Source organism: Microtus pennsylvanicus, chromosome 5 (genome assembly GCF_037038515.1).
Source record: "Microtus pennsylvanicus isolate mMicPen1 chromosome 5, mMicPen1.hap1, whole genome shotgun sequence".
NCBI classification, from domain to species: domain Eukaryota; kingdom Metazoa; phylum Chordata; class Mammalia; order Rodentia; family Cricetidae; genus Microtus; species Microtus pennsylvanicus.
Window position 1 is genome coordinate 101,958,279 of NC_134583.1, and position 16,007 is coordinate 101,974,285.

Consider the following 16,007-nt stretch of genomic DNA (forward strand, 5'->3'; position numbering starts at 1 on the left):
TTAAGACAGAACTAGACCCACCCTTTGGATTGGTGATGGGTGTTGAATGCTGGCAGAGGGGAGACTTAGCAAAAACATCTTGCTACAGTGAGCAACAGTCATATGAGAGGGAGGCAGGATCAGGGAGAAGAGAGCCAACAAACCTGGAGAACGAAAACTGATCTGGCACTAAGCTCCCTTGTCCACCCACACCTGAAACAGGATCTCTCCTCTCAGCTCTTACTTTACACTGCTCAATAGAGAGTCTCTTCAGCAGGCTGATTTGAATGAGATTTTTGTCACTAGCAGTCCAGATGACCTGACCTGATGAGTAAGTATCTCAAAGAACAAATTCATTCTCTATGAGAAAATAGTGTTTCTTCTCTTCCTCCTCTTCCTCTTCCTTCTTCTTTCTCCTCCTTTTTTTCCTCCTCCTCCTTTTCCTCCTTTTTTTCTTCATCTTCTCCTCCTCCTCCTTCTGCTTCTTTTCTCCTCTTAAAAGAAAGTGGGCAAGTTGAGTGTGATGGCATATACTTTTAATCTCAGCACTGCAGAGGCAGCTGGATCTCAGTAACATCTAGGTCAGCCTGGTCAGTTCCAGGCCAGCAGGGGCTGCATAGTAAGACCTCCTCTCAAAAGAGAAAGGTGGAGAGAAGAAGAAGAAGAAGAAAGAAGAGGAGGAGAAAGGAGAGGAGGAGGAAGCAGTAGCAAGAGCTGTAATTGAATTGTTGAAGGAAAGGATTGAAAGTTTTGCTCTTCAGACAAGAATGAAAAATATTGTATTTGTTGTGTTTTGCATTGAATATAAAAATCTTTCACCTCCACAAAACTCTGTAGTCATCTATGCGGCTATGTGTAAAAATACAGAGAGAGAGAGAGAGAGAGAGAGAGAGAGAGAGAGAGAGAGAGAGAGAGAGAGAGAGAATATGAGGGGAAGGCAGAAAAGGAAGGAGGAAGAGAGAGAATATTTATGGGTAAAAGAGAAGGGTGGGGGAGGAGGGAGGAAGGAGTACCAAGTTCTACCGAGCCCTGGCAGGGCATGAAATAAACGGAATAGGAGGAGCTGACCGTGACAATCTTGAAATTCAACACATTTAGCAAGCAAGACTGCAACCAGGTGCTTGGTTCCACAAACTCACCTCGGTTTCCTCAAAAAATGTAATTTATTTACAGTTTGGCAAAACCCACAGTTTCTCTTTTTTTCTGTCTCACTGATAAGTTTTACAGAAAAGATGAAACTAACATCCGTAAACATGCATACTGTGAAATATGCATTCATTATTACACAGGCCTGGGATTCCTGGGGAAATTTTAAGACTTCATTGTTTCAGGAGATCGGGCCAGGAGTTGGTCTTGGTCATGCAAGGCTCCTAGGAACACAGACTGTTGAGCAATGCCAGCGACTCCACAAGCAGTGAGGCAGGGATCTGAGCACCTCCTTTCAAACTAAGTGGGCAGCACAGCTTGCATTATTTCTCAGTCTGTCTGACAATAACATTATTATCTAGTACAGACTTTCCCCATCAGTTCTAACAAGAACTAAAAGAGGTCAGCCATGGTGACACATGCCTGGAATCCCAGTTCCTGAGGAAGGAAAATGGTTAGTTGAAGGTCTGCCTGGGCTACGTTGTGAGTTCAAAGCCAGCTGAGGCCATGTCTAGGGACTATGCCTGATGACAAAATTTTGGGAGTGGTAAGGATACATGTGATCAAGATATATTGTTTACATAAATTAAACTCTTCAAGAATAGATAAAAGGCAGTGTATTTTAAAATGTAGTCATTTAAAAAGGAACAACCAAGCAGTATAAAGCATTCACACAGCTTGTGCAAGGCCCTGTGTTTAATTTTTAGTACAAACAAAAAAAAACAATAACACCCAAAACCCCAACTCGTCATGCAAGGTATGGTGCATGGTGGCATGTTATAATCCCAATATGAAGGGATGCTAAGACAGAAGAATCCTGTCTTCAAGGACAGCCTGGGCTGCATAAACTCAGACCTAGTAAGTCCCTTTCTCAAATGAGCAAAAAACACAAATAAGTATCTATATCAAGAAAAATAAAGAAATCTAATAATATACCAGTCTTATTTTCAAGCATGACTTATAAGGAATTTCAATCAATAAAAACTTCCACTTTACTGACGTGTGAAGTTGGCTTTCCAGCTTCACTTAAGTGAAAGCCAGATGTATGCACCTGACCGTTCTGCCTCAGAATCTGTGCATAACACTAGGCCTCTGGCAGCTTAAATCAGTTGCCATTCTCTGAGGTTACCCATGAGTCTCAAATAAGGCACTGACCACCAAATGTGAAAAACGTGTGCGCTCTATGCATACAACTGTTCTACCCTAACTTGGAAAGTTCCCCATTTGTTTACTGTTTGTTCAGCCCTACTGCATTTGTCTGTCTGTGAGACATGGACTATTACATAGGCAGTGTCTAGGCCTTCAGAAATTACAAGAGGAAAACAAACACATCACTCTCACTCTCCCCTGTCTAATTCCGACGGCAGGAAAGCAGCGGTATGTAGAACCTACAGAGAAGGAGAAGTCGGATATCACAGTCTGGGTTTCCTGGGAAACAGATGCTGAGATGGAACTCAGTAGTCAAGCCATGCACTTAAGAGTGTTCTCAGGATGCAGGTATGTATGAACAGAGGAAAGTAAGTAAACTGACCAGAACAGCTATGTACAAACCAGGCCTGGCAGGGCTCCACAGGAGGTAAGGAGGAGATGTGCGCTTGTGAACCAATCACTGGATGCTGATGGCCCAGGCTGGGGTGTGAATTTGCTTGGGCCAGCTCTGAGGACCGTCAGCTAACATCCATCTCAGAAAGAGATGAAATAATAAATCTCACTTCAAAGGGAGGCTCTGAATGACCCAGTGAACGTTACTCACAACACCTGATACTATTTCAGGTTTTGGAATCAGTTAATTTGATGGCGCTCAGTTATACTGATTTCACATTTTTCTTGGTCGTGGTAGGACTAGGTCAGGGTGAATTTCCTTTGAGCAGGAATCCTCTGTGGGTGTTGTCCACTTATGAATTCATCTTTAATTGACACAGCAGGGGCACATTACAGCCAGATAGTAGCCCTGCCTTGCTAGAGCGACTAATGAGAGTCACGGTGTTTGGATTTACAGTCACACAGAACAGTCAGATGCCACCAGAATGGCCTGTGTGTTTCTAACTCACTGGTATAATGGTGCATCTCATGGCTGAAATGATTGACTTGTGAAGGCTGCTGTCCCCTGCCATTTGCCGTTAGAACCCCTGTAAATGAAGAGGATACCATCAAGCTTGTGGGGTCACACAAAGGGACCATTGTCGTCCAAGAACCTCAGAATTCTGAAGGCAGATTTCCGTAGAGCTGATTTTTTTTTTCTTTTCTTCTCAATAGGGAAGAAAATAAATGAAAATAGATCTTCCTTTCATTCTTTTGGTAGAATTTCGTCAGGGTCTCACTGAAATGATGTGGAACCCACAGATTTTGCAAGCATAGCCGAAACATGTTGCTGGCGGATTGACAGCAACGGCCTCTGTGCGTTATTGCTGAATGGACCGATGAACAGAATGATCCCCACCACATTTCAAAGACCAGATTCTCAGAAATGTGATCTTCATGTTGCAGAAGCAAATGACAATAATAATTTGAGAAAGACAATGTGGGCACCCGTGACAATCTGATTCCTAATCACCTAAAAATTAGAAACATCAAAGACTCTCAATTAGAAAATTTCTCTTCTTTAGAAATAGATGCTTTGCCGTATTTCTGTCTCATTACCTCTATGGGGTTTGCAGAGAGTTTGAAGGCAGCGCTATGCAAATTTAATTATACCCTGCTCTCTTGATTATAGCATGTGTTTGGGTTGTTTGTCATGTGAGGAGAAGGAACTTCAACTTCATGACACGAAAGGCCTGGACGAGCCAGAGAATTATGTATTCTGTTATTTGCTAAAGTGTTGTAGGAATTACAGCTGAGACATGTGCTTAATGCTGAGAACCTCTAATCAGGGTGAGATTGTTCATATTCAAAGCTGTGTTTACAATAGCAGAGGGTAGTATACAGGCACCTTCTGTCTTCAAATTGAATAGAAGCATGCATTCTAAGTCAAAGCCCTCTAAGATGCCTTCAGATGAAGGACTTAATGAGTCTGTTCATTGCAAGGAAAATAAAAAGGTATGTTTGAAAAGGAGTCATTCCCAGCACTGAGGAAAACCAACCAGGCAGAGGACAGAATTCAGCAGTAGAGCCTTTATTTGATATGAACAAAGCACTGGGTTCAATCTCTGACATGGCCAAGTAAATTAATGAAATATAACAAAGTAACAGGGGCTGGAGAGATGGGTCAGTGGTTAAAGAGTACAAGCCGCTTTTGCAGAGGACCTGAGTTCAGTTCCCAGCACCGGTGTCAGTCGGCTCACAACTGCCTGTAGCTCTAGCTCCAGTGAGGATCCAACACTCTCTTCTGGCCTCTGTGGGCACTGCACTCGTGTGCACCCCCACATACACACGTTGCTATGATAGGGTACGAATTGGGTCCTTCACAGGTCCCACTGATGAGGGGTGCTAGATTCCCAAGGGTCAGGGCCAAGGTATGCCTGTATACTAACACACATAATTAAAAACAGAGATAAAATCTAAAAAAATTAAAATAACAAAAATATTTCTCATCTAGGCTGCCAATGTGCCAGAAAATAGTCAGACTGTGTACAAACATTTCGACACCAGACATGAGAAACCCTCTTCTGAGTTGTTGGTCAGGGCTGTCCAACAGACCAAAAAATACTAAAGGTTATTGATATTGATCTTGGTTTTCTTGGAAGGTAAATTGCTAAAGACACCGTGAACCTCAGACATGGGATCCAGGGTACCCGAGCGAAACCTGCCCTAGAAGCTTCCTACTAAAGAACTATCTTTCATGGTACCAAAAGGTGCTATGCAATCTCGAAAGGAGAGACAACAATTCCACGGCGCCTATGATCCACAGCAATGAGCAGAATGTTCTAACTGTAAGGGTGCAATAGTGGCACAAAACACTGGAGGTAACCAGCAGATCTGACCAGCTTAAGGCCCACTCACCGAAAGCAAACCACGCACAAGACCAGAAACCAACTACCAGGGCCAGGGAAGTCATGAATTTTGGAGGAGGACTCACAACTGCTACTGTACTAAACCAACACAGCCTCTAACTATGTTCCAAATATTTATCCTTGGACCCACAAACCAGTGGAGTACTCACTTCTCATCAAAGGAACTTCTCATTGCAACATATAGAGACAGTTCATAAAACTAACCGATGGAAGCACAGAGAGACGTCAGAGAAGCTACACGCATGAAGTCCCACCAACAGGGCTGTCTTAACAAGACCACACCAAGCATGCTAATGAAGTTACAGATGGCTATGAGCCAACATATGGGTGCTGAGAATACAATCAGGTCCTCTGGAAGAACAGCCAGTGCTCTTAACCACCAAGCCATCTCTCCCATCTCCAAATTTGTATAACATTTGTAATCACGCTAAGCGACAGAAGAGTGAAAGAATGCATCCTTTTATCCTGCACTACTTTACCGAAATCTAAATCACTCAGTAATTGGTTTTTTAAGGTGCATAGTAAAGGGTCGTGAAGTCTTGCTTCCAGAGGCATGCCTGAGAAGTTTGAGGAAGTCTCACTTTATTTTACATTGTTTATAACCTTAGTCGTCACTTTTGGGGGGATGGAGAGGAAGACTCATCGCATCATTTATTTTGGATAGTTATTTTAAGCACAATTAAAACAATGGGATAACTCTGAAGATGGCTGTAAAACTCATAGCCCACTTGGTGTAGACGAGTCTTGTATTGCTTCTGGCTGAGGCTGCCAGTGTTTATTTTCCCTCTGAGCCCCAGCATCTCTAAGTCTGCAGGCAGCAAGAGAACACCTTCCTGAGACCCTGGCATTGCAGCCTCACCTGAGGCAGTGGGGTGAGCTGACTCCATGATGTCTATGACAGTGAGACACGTTTTCATTAATTAACACACACACACACACACACACATACACACACACACACTTCTACATTCTGATGCTCCTTGGGCCTATGCCTTCTTCCACCTAATCTTTGCTTTCCCTGACTTTCTGTCTCACTTGGTTAATTGAAATATGAAGCAAAGACATCTTTGAAATTTTTGATGAGTTTAGGTTTTGAAAGGCAAAGAACATTTTTATTCTCGTTGCAGGACTGAATTCATTTGTTATATATTCATTTGTTCACTGGATACAAAAAACTATGCCTAGAAAGAACAGCTTGATGAGAGCCTGGGGGACACAAGGGTGAGGACAAGGTCTTTGAATGGACAGGGGTGGAGGACCCCGTTCCCCTCTTGCAGCCTCATACCTTCGCCTTTGCCATTCACCCCGCTTCTACGTGCCCAGGAGGTGGGCAGCCCAGAACTCTTGGTTTCCTTAGGCCTTACTGAACACCCCTTGCATACCATTTTATGACATGGGCCAGCAGCTACTTGGATTATTTAAAAACACTTTTAAGAAGTCATCTGGTTGTGTTGTTTTTAGGAGACTATGAAACCATTAGGAGGTATAGCCTAGCTGGAGGAAGCAGGTCACTGCAGTGACCTTAAAGGACATACCTCATGCCCAGACTCTTGCTTTCTGACTTGAGGGGTCAGCCTCTGCCGCACATCCCACTACCTTTGCACATTGATTGCCTCACTGCAGGCACCCAGACTCGGAGATGAGTAACATTACTGGATCAGGCCCAACCACAACAGCCTCTCTGTTACTTAATCAGGTCTGCTAAGGCCCTATCTCCCAAACCTGAGATACAAAGAGTTGGAACATTAACAAATGACCCGGGGAGGGGAGAGAGGCAGGAAACCAGGTTCCACTTCCTTACGGACAACTGCTGAAAGCTGAGCTGAATGTCAACGGGAAAGCTCCAAGGCCTCAGGGCCTTCCAGTTTTCCCACTCTGCCCTGACAGGAAGCCGTTTTGGGGGTTCTTCCTTAGCACCACACATATCCGGGTCACTAGAAAGTATACAGAGGTTCGTGTCCAGGATGCCCTCCATGCCATCCTGGGACACCAAGATGGGGTGGCACTCTTTGCAGCTTGGAATGAAACCCAGCCAAGCTCATTGTGTTCTATTTAGTCACCAGGCGGCCTGCTAATCCCAATGGCGAGAGCAAGACCACTACCACAATTTGAGCCAAATTTGAAGTGCTATGCCTAGATTGTGGGATCCCCCCTCCAAACCATCATGGAGTCTGCATCCGTATGTAAAAGCCAAGAGCCTTTATTCAAGCTTAAGCTTGGACTCTCTCTGTTCAACGCAGCGGTTGAGAGCAGAGAGTACCAAGTCCAACCAGGGCAAGGATCTTATCATATAGAGGTTGAGGTGAGAGGATTTCCAGGGTTCAGGACCCTGACCGGCTGACATTTGTCTAGGGATCTCGGCCAAAGGCGACTAGGTGAGTCCTGGGCTCAGGGACATCTGGTGGTCTTATCTAATCTTATCTAATGGTTGGAAAGTCAGGTTCTTCCCGGTAGAAGTTGGCCCTCCCTGGGTGGTGTCCTTATGGCCTTTCCAGGAACCCAGGACAGCTGTGTGGCCTGGGCCCCAAGTGTGGCCAGGCTGCCTTGGGCCCCCGCAGAAACAACCTTGATTTTTTTTATTGGGGTCCACCCAATAAAAGAGCTGACCAGTGATTGCCTCCTGAGTCAGGTTAAAGAGAGCAGCCGCAAATCCATTTCGTGGACCCTTTCAAGAAGTAAAATCACAAGTAGCTGCAAAGCCGGTTTGCAGAGGCAATGGGGCACTAAGGAAATTCAGGAAAAAAAAAATCTCAAAAAACATCACGTGGTCACCATGTGATTAGGGAGGACTCAGGAAGGGCCAGGGAGAGTCAGGGAGGGTATGGCTATTCTCAAAAACAAGTCAGGGTCATAGGTTTGGGGAAGATCAGGTTCCCAGAAACAGCAACTCAGTTCTTACAGTAAATTGAAACCTGTTTTTAACAAGACAGCATAATGGCTTCCACCTTCAAAATGGAGTCAAGCAGGTTCCTCACCCCCAGTCGAGCTGTATGGGCTTCTGTCCCAGAGGCCTTCACGAGCACAGCCGCTTAGCCAACTCTCTGCAGTCTCTTGTGCAGAATTCAGTGTAGAAGCCCTGGTCTGTTCTACGCCCCTCTTGTCTCACTTGCTGCTATTGTAGATGTGATGGAGTCCATGCCAAGGGAATGAAGAACTCCTTCTCTCTTGTCTGCGGTGCAGGACCCTCCCGCCTCCAGGGTGGCCCTCCCCACTGTAAACCCTCCTGTAGACACACTCAGAAGCAGGATTCCATGGTGGTCCTAAGGCAGTCAGGTTGGCAAGGAAGAGCAAAGCCCTCACAGCACCCTCGTGTTTCACTTCCTGCCCTTCCAAGGTCATTCGCACAAGTTGTCAAATCTGGACATCAGTTTCATCCCAGAGGATTCATTTCCTTGCAAACCCTCACACTTCCTGATGTGTTCGTTGGGAAATTTGAAGGGGATGATATCACTAATTTCTGACACTACCTTTTATGCACTTAGTGTCCTGTAGGCAGCCGGATTCTGCAGTCATTGCCTGACGGTAAACCCTGGTCTATAGACTTCAAGCAAATATCTTAAATCTCAGTCTACCTATACTATAAAAAAAAAACATATAATAATAGTTTTTCCCTCGTAGGCGTGAATGAATCAAGTTGATAACACTTATAAAAGAATTTGTCATTTTGTCTAATATATCTTGAATTCTAACTTGTTTCAGGTTTTTTTGTTGTTGATGTTGTTGTTTTGTTTTTTCCTTCAGAATGTTCCCTGTTCTCAGATGGTTCCATAAGGGACTAATTTTCCGGTCTATACATCATGGGTAGAGATATAGTCAAGTTTGTACCGCAGGATCTCCTGATTATTAGGCCTCCCTGGAGAGATTATGGCCATTCTGAACCCACACACTGTGTTCCTAACACCGCGCTCAGTGACTGATATTTATTAGTCACGACCGATTAGTCAGCGGATTTTATATAGATTTAAATGTATGTTGGTAGGCGGAGTGAGAACAAAAATGTATAAGAAGTGATGTTTTCCTTCAAGACTTTCCTTCAAGTCAGTATACTGCGTAGGTCAGCCTCAGACTCCTGGCCTAAAGCGCTCCCATATCAGCCTCCTGAAACAGCCAGGACACCTCACCCAGCTTTTTAGAGAGTGTGTAACTTCACTAGGAAAACCGGATGCACATATATAAAAAAGGAAGTAAAGTGACAAGTCACCAAATGCAAATAAACAATGAGATTGAAATCCATTGCCAGTTCCGAAGATCAAGAGGGACAGCTCATAGTGAGCCAGAGTGGTCAATGAAGGAAGGCTTCACAGAGATGAGCATCAGGCCTACACTGTAGGGGACATCCAGGTTTGAGTAGCAAAAGTCCCCATAGGCTTGTGTGTTAAAACATATGGCCCTAAATGATGGTGCTATGTGGGGAGATAGAACTTTATTGTAGGTGGGGTCTAGCTGAAGGAAATAGGCCACTGGTGGCAGGTCTTTGGGGTTGTGTCCTGGCTCCTTCCTGTGTCCCTCTCCTCTCTTCCTGTCCACCATGAGTTAGCAGTTACCTCCTCCATTGCCCCTGTCATCAGTGTGCTGTTACTCAAGGACATGAGACCAAGTGACCTGACAGTTTGAAATCATGAGTCAGTATGAATATTTCTTACCTTAAGGTATTTTCTTAAGCATTTGGTCACAGCCACACAAAAGAATGTAACATAGAAGACTTGAAAATGTTTCATGGTTAAAAATTAGGCATATATTGAAGGAATGTCAGAAATCAGGTATGAACAAGAAAACTACCAGGAGGAAGTAATAGGAAGAAGTAACAAGATGGTTCACATTAGTCATTTAAACTGACCCTGAACACATGTGTTGGAAGATACATTTAAGACAAAACTGATTTTTGCAAAACTCTTTAATGCCTTTAACTTCAGGGAACATTTGAAAGATTTAATGGCATGGAGCCCTAGCCGAGCCAGGCCACAAGCAGGCTGCCCAGGGGCTGACAGAAGTCTTAACACACTTGCCAAAATTTTGTTCTAAACAGCTTAAAGAATAAGTCCCTGGGGAGAATAAATGCACTACTGTTTCTCAATGTGTTTTGCATAATTATAACCTGAAAGTGTCTAAAAATGACAAGTTGCATATTACTAAAACAACCAAAGGCGTGGTTGCAATTAATTTTGCATTAACCCAATGACTAAGCAAGTCCAAAGGTTTCAAAAAGAGCCAAGGGAATGGAAGCTGGCCATCATGATTGAGAATAAGGCAAAACTAAATGGTTCTTGACCTTAAACACACTACCAAATTTTTAAAGACAATAAAAAGCCACCATATGCAGCTGCACAGCAAGCTAGGAGTAGGATTTCACTGAACAAATGCTTTTTAAGAACAGTCTACCTGAAACAATGGGATAGCCCATCTGTAAACAATGGGATAGCCCATCTGTAAACAATGGGATGGCACATCTGTAAGCAACGGGATATCATATCTATGGCAGCTCCTGTCGGAACCCAGCACATCGGCTCCTACCTTCAAGGCTCTTTGACATTCTTTGTGTTCTGCATGATTAGGACACTAAGTGGGGACCTGGGCACGAGTGGAAGGAAGAGCCCTAACTTGGCACTAATAACGTAAAGCTTCTGCCTTGGGTCCCAAGACACGTCTCTTTCTATGGAGCTGCGGATCCACGGGCATTCCTTTTGACTGCCCCATCTGGAATTCAGGAGTATTCATAACGTCTTCAAATGTTCTGAAATGATTTGAGGGGATTTCTTCAGCCTTTTTCCTCCATAGCTGATGTTTGGGAAAGACAACATCACTGGTGGGAAATCTCCAGTGTTAGGCAACCAAAGACGGGCAGTCTGTGTGAGGTTGACGGAGTTCAGAGAGGCAGGCTCAAGCGTCACTCACATAAAGTACCTTAAGACTCATTCAGGACAAAATGTGGATGGGTGTCTCCCTCCCACACACTGTGTTCCAGTGTGAAGCAGAGAGTCTGTATTCCAAATGCAAACCTGAGGCACGGGGTGACTAGAAAGGATGAGGGTCAGTGTACAGTTTTATCAGTTTGCTTTATGTGCAAATTATAAATACGGAGACAAGACTTAGAAGTATCTGGGGGTTATAACTACTTGATTTAAGATATGTAGACTCCTTTTAGCTTCTTTTCCTGGGAACTATCAGTACCTGCAGCAGGAATAGATTGAGAACTTGACTGAAAGCAAAAGGACAGGGACGCAGAAATGCTCAGTTCATCTTCTCTTAACGCAGGGTGGAATCTTCTGTGCTCTGTGTGCACATACGCAAGGCTTCTGTTCTCATTTCTTTACCTTCTTTGTCACAACCTCATTTCTTCCCTGCATAGACCGGAAAACAACCAGTGTCCACTTTGGCATTGCCCTTGAGGTCATCAGCAGACCAATGTCTACTTTGGCCTTGCCCTTGAGGTCATTAGCAGACCAATGTCCACTTTAGCATTGGCCCCATAGTCATCAGCAGACCAATGTCCACTTTGGCTTTGCCCTTGAGGTCATCAGCAGACCAATGTCTACTTTGGCCTTGCCCTTGAGGTCATTAGCAGACCAACGTCCACTTTAGCATTGGCCCCATAGTCATCAGCAGACCAATGTCCACTTTGGCTTTGCCTTTGAGGTCATCAGCAGACCAATGTCCACTTTGGCTTTGCCCTTGAGGTCATCAGCAGACCAATGTCCACTTTGGCTTTGACCCCATGGTCATTGCCAGGTCAGTGTTCACTTTGGCATTGACTCCCATGGTCATCGACAGAACAGTGTTCACTTTGGCATTGCCCCGAGGTCATCAGCAGATGTCAGAAGATGAATCACAGTCCCCAAGGCCTACAAACATGGGAACTCTGTCCTGAAGGCACAACCCTCCTCCCACAGGGCAGGCTCCTGTACAACTGTGTCTAACATTCTAAAGCCACACTGTGTGCTCCTTGTCCTTTATTCCTGAGCTGGCGTTAAAGTTTTCTGCATGTGTTTACTTGCACGACACCATATTTCAGTAGGTGATCAGTGCTCTCTTTGCTTTCAAATCTTTTTTTTTTTTTTTGGTTTTTTTGAGACAGGGTTTCTCTGTAGCTTTGGAGCCTGTCCTGGAACTCCCTTTGTAGACCAGGCTGGCCTCGAACTCACAGAGATTCGCCTGCCTCTGCCTCCCAAGTGCTGGGATTAAAGGTGTGCGCTTTATCTGCTACCTTGTCTTTTATTAGTATCTTTTACTTTAAATAGGCATTAAGCCAGAATCAGTGTTAAAAGTTCATGTGTCTAAACAAAGCCTTCATTTAGAATACCTGGAAGAAACTCCCATTCTTGTATCACTCTCTTTTAAAGTGTTTAAAATTACATGTATTATTTTAATATTTATCTTATCATAGTTGTTATGATCTGCTGGCCTGGTCTGTCACCTGGGTACCGAGTCCCTTTAAGAGACAAGCCCCATCCTCTCCAACCCCTTCCCTTCCACAGGGAGGGGGGAGGGAGGGGAGGGGGCAGGGAGATATACCGATGGAGATCCTGCCTCCTCCAGCCTGCAAGCTCCTCTCTCTCTCTCTCTCTCTCTCTCTCTCTCTCTCTCTCTCTCTCTCTCTCTCTCTCTCTCTCTCTCTCTCTCTCCCCTAAAGAGGTAACTTCTGCTCTTTCCCTCTCCTTCCCCTTCCTTTCCCCTCCTCCCCCTCTCCCTTTCCCTCTCCTCCCCTACCCTGTCCAGTCTCTCTTTGGAAGAGGTGGCTGCTGCCTCTTCTCCCCCCCCCCTCTTTTTCTCTCCCTCTCCCCTTTCCCCTTGCCTTTTATAACCCACTAAATAAACTCTACCCACTTTCTTTGCATGACGTCTATCCATCTCTAACCACTTCAGCTCCTTGTGGGACCCTCAGGTGGTGGGACCCTGCTGCCCCTCGGGGAACTGTGCCGTTGTATCTAAACCATTACAATAGTTATGTATATATGTATGTATGTATGTGTATGCATGCATATGCTCATGTGTGTTTATAGATGTACATGGGGGTTGGAAGAGGGAATGTTGAAATCCCTTTGAGCTAGAGGTACAGACATTCGTGAGCGGCCAGATACAGGTGAAGGGATCCAAATTCCTGCCTTCTGATAGACCATTCAGGGCTGAGTGCTGAAAAGCCACTTCTTCTCAGCACTTAACCAGTTGTAAGTCTCTGTACTAACCACTTACCAAGGGTGAAAACAGTGCTAATTTGTGGGCATAGAAAATAATTAGAACACAGTTTGATAACATTTCTATTTGATAAAATTACATTTTTAGGTTCTCCCCTAGGGCTTCTAACATCTTGGATCATGAGTTTTGGAGAAAGTTTATAGTACTAGGCATGAATTCCCTCCTGTAGAACACACCTAAGATTCTATCAAAAAGTAATTGGTTGTCCCCATAACCTTCATGCCACTGTGTACCTATAGGCATATATTGCTTGTATTGTGGTACACAGAGTCCAGTACTGTAACATCATTGATGGCTTTTCTCCCTCGCCACCCTGCACCCACCCCCAGCCTTAATGATTTTAAAAGCAGATTTGGATGTACTATCTTCTATGATTAGACAACAGGTCTTATGAAGTAGGCAAGAGATTCTAATGTGGGCTTGACAAATTAAGACCTGGTTAAAGAGAGTAACTGAACACCAGTAATAAAAGAAAGATAAAAATCAAAGGTGGGTCTCCTGAGTCCATGTCTGATCCATAAACTCCACCAAGATATTCAGGTCTGTAGCTGTAATCAAATCATTGCTTACTTGTTGCTTATCTACAGAACGATATTTAAATGCAAAGACAAAGGCAAAAACAAACAACAAAACCCTAATGATTCAAATTAAGCCATAGAAGGCCAGGCAGTGGCTGCGCACGCCTTTAATCCCCAGCACTCGGGAAGTAGAGGCAAGTGGATCTCTGGGAGTTTGAGGCCAGCCTGGTCTACAAGAGCTAGTTCCAGAACAGGCACCAAAAATTACAGAGAAACCCTGTAGCAAAAATTAAAAAAAAATTAAGCCAAAGAAATCTTTAGTTGAGTGTAATACTTTTTTAAATGACACTGTTTATTGCTTAGGTTTTCTAAGTAACTGCTTCATCTTCACCTTAATATTGTTCATGCTTGAACAAAAATCCTAACAATGGTGCTTGACAGCTAACCACCTGTGGCTGCCTATGTTCACTCTGTTGAAAAGTGTTCCTTCACCAGGTGGTGGTAGCACACGCCTTTAGTCAGTCCCAGCACTTGGGAGGCAGAGGCAGGCGGATATTTGTGAGTTCAAGGCCAGCCTGGTCAAGAGCTAGTTCCAGGACAGGCTCCAATGCTACAGAGAAACCCTGTCTCGAAAAACAAAAGCAAAAAAAAGTGCTCCTTCAATAGTTTATGATTTATGGATAAATTTTATTTTCTGTATTTCCTATTTAAATACCCCGAGCGCATTATGGTAAATATGCTAAAAATTAAAGTCTATAGAAGAGCATGTTAAACCTTATGAAGAAAAATGATTGAAAACTGTGTCCTCTGCTGGAATATTGGTGTCATGACAGTAGTGGCGAAACAACCCGAAAGGAATTTGCAGTCTAATTAAGGACCACTGGAAGCCCACTTGCAAGACTTTGTTACGTTCAGGTCCATGAACTACAGGTCTTATTGCCTATTTAAACTTACCTCAATCACATACTTACTCTTGCAAATTATTTGTGAGGGCACTATAAAAGCAAGTAAAAAGTTTGCCTCTTAAAATTTTGAAAAGAAATCATGCGTGTTATATATACATACGTGTGAACATGTAATTATATACAGATTATAGCTGTCCTGCTATCTATAACTGAGAAATTCCTATTCATCTCAGAACTCAGCTCAAATCCATCTTTAAGCTTAGTCCTAACTCCCTGAAAGAGAATTTTTTTACTTCTCTGTGCTTCGCAAAGTAGACTTTGTGTGATTATGCTGTGCTCAACTAATTCATTTCTTTTTTGCTTTCAAATAACCTCAGAGACATTAAGTGAGGTGTGAAATAACATGTAAAAATATTTTCTTAAAATCTGAACTTCATGTGATGTCTTAGAGACTTGTAGTTTGCCGTGGCTGGATAGAGACCCTAAGAGTGTTGGCCTTGCCCCTGGGCTGGGCTCCATTACATACATGAAGAAACAGAGCCCATCACATAATACAACTGTGCAAGTTCCCTCACGTAGGAAAGAGAAAAGGAAGAACCTCATCTCTTTTTCTGGATTCCAACCGCTGTTTCCATTTCAGCTTAACCTTTAGCTTTTCACGGGATAGAGAGTGCAGTCCTTTGCTTCTAAAAACTCACCCATTTATATATGAATGTATTTATTCGATACAGCTAAATCAGTGATATGTGTACAATTCTCAACAAAAAATATATCAATGATTATACACTTTGACTAAGTGGGATTCTTTCCATGAATGCTGATTGGTTGGACATCTGTAAGTCAATCACATAACAAAGAAAGTTGATAAAGTTGGCAAAAAAAAAGTACATGATCATTTCAATAAATACAGAAAGACAGCTGTGGAGGGGAAGATGACACACACCTGCAATCTTAGCCCTTAGGAAGTGGAGGCAAGAGGATCAAGAGTCCAAGGGTAACCTCAAAAACGTAGTAAGTTTAGTGCCAGCCTAGTCACATGAAACCATCTCTCAAAATAAAAAAATCAAGTCTAAACAACAAATCTTTTAAAAATAAGAAAAAAGAAGCACTGATAAAATTTAAAACTGTTGCATATTAAAAAGTATTCAACCAACTAGAACTACAGGGGAGCTTTTAAAGCCTGATATAACTTACAAACCATGTATACTCCACAATGAAAGGCTAGATGGTTCCTCCTTGGATCATAAGATAAGTGCACTTATCACTTCTGTTTGACTTCATATTTCAACATTTTTCTGATCATAGAATTATGTAAGAAT

The 16,007-nt window shown here is 43.4% G+C and overlaps 1 long non-coding RNA gene across 1 annotated transcript; it reads left to right on the plus strand.

Moving 5' to 3' along the window:
* The first annotated feature begins 240 nt into the window (after nt 1-240).
* Nucleotides 241-5,360, plus strand: LOC142851149 (uncharacterized). Its single transcript, XR_012910741.1, has 3 exons — nt 241-310; nt 2,493-2,622; nt 4,809-5,360. It is a non-coding gene; the product is annotated as an uncharacterized LOC142851149 (long non-coding RNA).
* The last annotated feature ends 10,647 nt before the right edge of the window (nt 5,361-16,007 follow it).